The sequence below is a fragment of the Crocodylus porosus genome, unplaced genomic scaffold (genome assembly GCF_001723895.1).
Source record: "Crocodylus porosus isolate Cpor-Errol unplaced genomic scaffold, CroPor_comp1, whole genome shotgun sequence".
Classification (NCBI taxonomy): domain Eukaryota; kingdom Metazoa; phylum Chordata; order Crocodylia; family Crocodylidae; genus Crocodylus; species Crocodylus porosus.
Genome location: NW_017728906.1, coordinates 73,120,104 through 73,125,826, shown reverse-complemented (window position 1 = coordinate 73,125,826; position 5,723 = coordinate 73,120,104). Strand labels below are relative to the sequence as shown.

At 51.7% G+C, this 5,723-nt stretch overlaps 1 long non-coding RNA gene across 1 annotated transcript in view; it reads right to left on the bottom strand.

Moving 5' to 3' along the window:
- LOC109305977 overlaps positions 1 to 5,155 on the bottom strand; it is a 21,409-nt gene extending 16,254 nt beyond the window's left edge. Inside the window, exons 1-2 of the long non-coding RNA XR_002099796.1 lie at positions 5,141 to 5,155; positions 3,670 to 3,673 (exon numbers count right to left, since the gene is read on the bottom strand). This is a non-coding gene — a long non-coding RNA (uncharacterized LOC109305977). The remainder of the gene's footprint in view (positions 1 to 3,669; positions 3,674 to 5,140) is intronic.
- Between the last annotated feature and the right edge of the window lie 568 nt (positions 5,156 to 5,723).

Sequence of the window (5,723 nt, the reverse complement as noted above, 5' to 3'; positions counted from 1 at the left end):
TGGGCTCCCTTAAGTGCCTTGGTCTGCTGGCTTTGCAAGGGTTGCTCAGTGGGCCAGCAGTGGCAGTAGTCCCCCCATCCCCCAGCAGGCTTAGTTTAAAGCCCGGTGGAGCAGGTCAGCCACCCTGGCTGAGAAGAGCCTCCTCCCCAGCGGGGAGAAGTGGAGGCCATCTCTTCCCAGCAGCTCGCTGTCTCTCTCGCCAAAGAGCGGGCTGTGGTCATGGAAGCCAAAGCCCTCCCGATGACACCATCTCCGCAGTCTTTGGTTCACTACGTGGATCCTCCTCTCCCTCCTCAGCCCATAGCCCGAGACTGGGAGGATCAATGAAAACACCACCTGAGCTCCCAGACCCCTAAGCCCTGCTCCCAAATCCCTGTAGTGTCTCATGACCTGGCTGGGGGTGCTCCGAGCCATGTCATTGGTGCCCATGTGAATAAAGAGCATGGGAAAGTGGTCTGTGGGCCGGAGGAGCTCTGGGATCCTCTCCACAATGTCTCGGATGTGGGCCCCCGGGAAGCAGCAGACTTCCCGGGCTAAGGGGTCAGGGCGGCAGATTGCCCTCTCAGTCCCCCACAGGATGGAGTCTCCCACAACAAACACCTTTCGTTTTGTCTTGGGGAGAGAGGGGGCAGTAGCTGTGGTTGAGTCTGGGTTGCCTGCGAGAGCTGGCAACTGAGCAGGCTCTCCTGGGGCTGTGCAAGGACTAGGGGTGTGCAAAGCTTCAGTCCACGGTTCGATTTGGAGAAGATTAGGCCCAATGTGGAGGCTGAATCACCAAATCCTAATCAAATTGGGAGAAGGAAAAAACCCTCCAAATTGATTTGGAGCTTTTGAATAAATTCAGAAAAGATTTGGAAAAAATTCAGAGATTCAGAAGGCAATCTTTCAGGGGAACAGAAACTGAGAAGAGGGAAGGGGAGCAGAGAGGAAAGACTAATGTCTCTAGCTGATGAGTGTCTGAGTCCCCTTCCAATCAGAGTGCTCTGGGGGAGGGACATAGAAACAGCATGTAAGCCTCTGTCTGCAGGCTTTCTATCCCTTTTGTGAGCTGTTTCTGCCTGAGCAATAGCATCTGGAAGGTACTAGAATGGCATGGCTTCCTACCTAGTCAGTTTTCTGCTACTTTCTGTTCTTGGAAAGGAATGATATAGCTTGCTAACTAGAATCCCTCTACTTATTCCTATCCAATCCATTTCTTTCAATTTATATTTGTTCCGGGGAAGGCACATTTTTTTAAAAGAAAGCTTTGTTTTCCCTGGCAGTGTGATCCATCACCATGCAGGAAAGCATATACATTTCACACACATACATCATAGAAGAAGAAGTCAGATATTATTAAACAGAACACACCACAGAAGAAGTCAGTCATAGAAGAAGAAGAGTTATTATTTTTGTTATGCACACAACAGTAAATACAACACAGAAGAAGTCAGACAGTCGTACATCAGAGGAGAAGAGATATATGATTAATTAGTTATACACAGAGACACATTTTCCAGCACAGAAAAGGTTAATATGAAGTGTGCTGGAAAGGCAGGTGTCAGGTCTTCTGGCATGGGAAGGAGAGGGGCTAGAGCGGGTAGGGGAAGAGCTAGAGCTTCCAATTCCACCCTCCTCCCCCTGCAAACATTCTGCTGCTGGTGGAAGCACAGAGGTGGGAGCAGTACTTGTCCCTGCAACTGTACTTTCTCTCCTAACACCAGAAATAGGTACCAGCAGCACAATGACAGTCTATATCCCAATTTCATCTCCCAGCATGAACCTCCCACTGCCAGAGGAGGATCTGGAACCAGGGGACCCAAGCACTGTAGTTAAAGAAATTCTGGGAACCAAGGATGGATTTGTTTGTGCTCCACACCCCTCAAAGTTCCCCTTAGACCCAGATCTCCTTCTCAGGGAGGCACCTCAGAGAGAGGTTGTGGAGACACATGGCTCAGCTGAGTCAGCTCCTCCTGTTGTGCCTCTGCCTGCTGAGGAGGGGGATAAGGAAGGATCCCAGAAATGAGAGAGTAGTGTAGTGTGGAATCATTTTCAGGTGGCTGATAATCCCAAGTATGCTATCTGCCAGCACTGCTGAAGGCAGATCAGCTGGGGCAAGGAGGTGAAACACTTCACCACCACAATGATGCTGCTGCATCTCAGGAGGGCACCCCCTTGCCCTTCTTCCTCAGCCTGGCACCAGTGCAAGCATGCCTAAAGGGAAGTACCCTACTCACTCCAAAGCCCCCATCCCCCTAAAGCAGAGGCAGGCCACCCTGGAATGGTGAAAGCCACAGCCTAAATGGGACACATTGCAAGGGCCTGCAAGGTCACCCAGAGCACTGGGGAGATGCTTGCTCTTGATGGCTATCCCTTCTTCTTAGTTGAGCAGCCAGGGTTCAGGTGGATCATGGTGCTTATGGACCCATCCTACCAAGTGCCCGCATACACCTACTTTAGCAAGACACTGGTGCACTCCCTGTATGAGGCATGCAGGGAGTACTTGAGGGAGGAGCTGCATAAGGCAGGGCTGCAGGTAGCCGTGCACTTCACCTCCGACATCTGGAGCATCCACGGTGGTGATCACACCTACCTCTCCCTCACAGGGCACTGGTGTGATCAGCCAGGCCGGTGGTGGGCTCTACTGCAAGCTGAGGTGCTGGATGAGTCCCACATGACAAGGGAGAGCATGGGGGCCATAAACCGCATGGTTTATGCAGTTTGGGCAGGCCGAGCTCCCCTGCAGGATCATGGTCACTGACAATGAGGCCAATATGGTGAAGGTTGTCCATGATGCCAAATTTGTTGGCATCCACTGTGTGGCACACAAGCTACACCTAATAGCGAGGGATGTCTTGGAGGGGGACAGGGCTGCCGCTAATGGCACCACCACCAGTGCTGCTACAAGCCAGCTGATTTCAAAATGCAGGATGGTGGTGGGCTACTTCCACTGCAGCAACAAGGGGGGCAAGATACTGTGGGAGAAACAGGCAGAGCTGAGCATCCTGCAGCACAGAATCATACAGGATGTGAAGACTCCATGGAACTCCACACACCTGATGCTCAAAAGGTTGGTGGAGCAACAGAAGGCTATCCATGAGATGGCATTGCTTGGTGAGATTGGGATCAGCAACCCCCTGAACAGAGCTGAGTGGGGTACTATCTCCCAGATCTTGGTGGTCCTCAAGCCCTTCCTTGGGTCCACTGAGACCCTTAGCACTGGTGCCCTCCTCATCCCCCTGGTGAGAGAACTGGAGAACCAAATGGAGAAGTTCCAAGGGATCAATGTTCCTGGCTGAGGCAGGCCACTGTCACCAGACATGCAGGCACTGGTGAGGCAGCTGAAGGAGGGTATCAGGAGATGGCCAGATCCCTTGAGGTCCAGTATGGTCCACATGATGGCGGGCATGTGTGACCCAAGGGTGAAGGGGATCATGTCCACTGACAGCCCCAAAATCCTTGATCACTGGACAGGTGCTGGTGAATAAAGTCAGGGAGGCTGAAGTGCAGAGGCGAGGGGATGTGGGATCCACTTTCCCATGCCAGCACTCCCAGCACCAGCACCAGCACCGGCCAGTCTCCTCCATGCCAGCCACTGCCAATGTGGGCCATGGGCATGACTTCAATGCTAGGGTCCAAATGCACCAGACCCCAGCCTCAGGCAGGTAGCACCAAGGCTTTGATGTCTACCTATCTCACTGAGGGTGTAGAGCCACTGGAGTGTGACCCTTTCACCTACTGGGTAAGCCACAACCAGATGTGGCAGGATCTGGCCATGGTTGCCCAGCAACACCTGTCACTGTCACTGACCAGTGTTCTATGTGAGAGGGTGTTCAGCATTGCTGGGGATGTTGTGACATCCCACCGCACCTGCTTGGATCCTATGTTGGTGGAGCAGCTGGTGTTCCTAAAGGTGAACCTCCTGCTGCTGGTGTTCCCCAAGCTTCACCTGCAAGCAGACTGAGTGCCACCTCACTCTGTCTGCACCAAATTCCTTTTCTGAGTTTTTTAAAAGCCAAGTAATGCCCCACTCTCAGCTGGAGGGGGCATTAACTGCATCACCAGCCAGCAGGGGAAGAACATACCCCTCCTGAGCTCATTCCCCTGCCAGAATTAACTTGGAGGTGTGGGACTGGGGCTATGGGGAAGGAGGTGGCCCCAGGTCCTGGGTGTGACCACTAAAACTGCAACTGCCAGGGTAGGGAGGCCTGGTGGGACTGTTGGTGATGCGGCAGCCCCATAAATGCCAGGACCAACGATCCCCTGGTGAAAGGCAGGTAGGAGGCACCATAACCTTCAGCTAATGCATGCATGCACTAAGCGCTGCCTGGGGAACGCCCAGGCCTGTCATGTCATTGACAGGCCTTACGCTTGCTGGTTGCAGTGCAGTTGTGAGGCTCCCAGTGAGCTCAGCTTAGCTGCCCAGGACACCAGCTTTTGAGTTTAAAACCCCTTTGTCAGGCTGAGGAAGTACCTGCAGTTGGTCCTGGATGGAAGGAATAGTAAAGAAGCCAGAAGCTGGCATGGCCCACAATGCAGGCAAGAAAGCCAGTCAGTGAAAATGGAAATGGAGGCATCAGGGGGTGAGGGACATCCTAGGGTGGGGAGTAGGGAGGAAAGGGGGATATAAAGGGGGATGCAGCACAGGTAAGAGTGCAGAGGTGCTTGGGGTGTCAGATGTCCAGCAGGTTGCAGTGTGCCAGAATTTCACTGTGTATACTGAGTCCATGAGTTTCTGTACCTACTACCTAGGAGGCTGATGAAGTGCAGTTCATGGGCCCAGCTCTGAAAAGTGGTTTGCATTGTAATTTGTTCCCTCTTAGGATCAGGCCTGATAGACTGGAAGCAGAATGTTTTTTGGTGAGGAACATGCCCCCACAGGTGGTTGGTTTTGTTGTCTTTGATAGATTCTGGTATGCAGTTTGTGGGGGTACTGAAGATAGTTGGCAGGTTTTGTGTTTTGAGCTATAGGAAGTTGGTGTCAGTTTTGGTGATGAGGTTAGGTGTTTGTTTGAATGTACAAACCACTTTTCAGAGCTTCTTTACTATTCCTTCCTTTCAGGACCAACTGCAGGTACTTCCTCAGCCTGACAAAGGAGTTTTCAACCCTAAAGCTTCTAAAAATACAATTTTAAAGTACTCCTTTTTTGTCATAATACACATATAGATATAGAAACACAAGATAAGCCATTACACACCATGAATAACATCATATGTTCAAGACAAAACAACATCTTTACTTCTTGCTGTCAATTCCCTTATAAAAAGAAAGGCTCTGTGACAGTTCCGTTTGGGTACCTTTGATGCTGATACTGATGCTACTGGTGTTGAGCCAGCTAAGTTATTTTACCTGTTGTCACATAAAGTGGAGGACCAGATGTGAGGCTGTAGGAGAGGAGGAGACCTCAGTAGGGCACACTGCCGTGTTGTGCAGAGGCCCTAGCACCAGGAAGTGTGCACCTTAACACACACACAGTGTCACCCACCCACATCACGAGTTTTACCTGTTAGCAGCCAGAGGTGCAGGGCCCCAGAAGGCAGATTCCCCCAGCAAGACACACACACAACTGGCAGGCTTTCAGAAAGGGTCCACCACCCCTGCAGTTTTAACCCCTCTGCATGTCAATGCACATACGGTCATCTGTGTCACAAGTTTTGCCTGTCAGCAGCTTGAGGTGCAGTTCCCCCCAAACCCATGCACCGATCTTCTTGAAACTTGGCAGGCTTTGTGGCCTCAGCAGGGG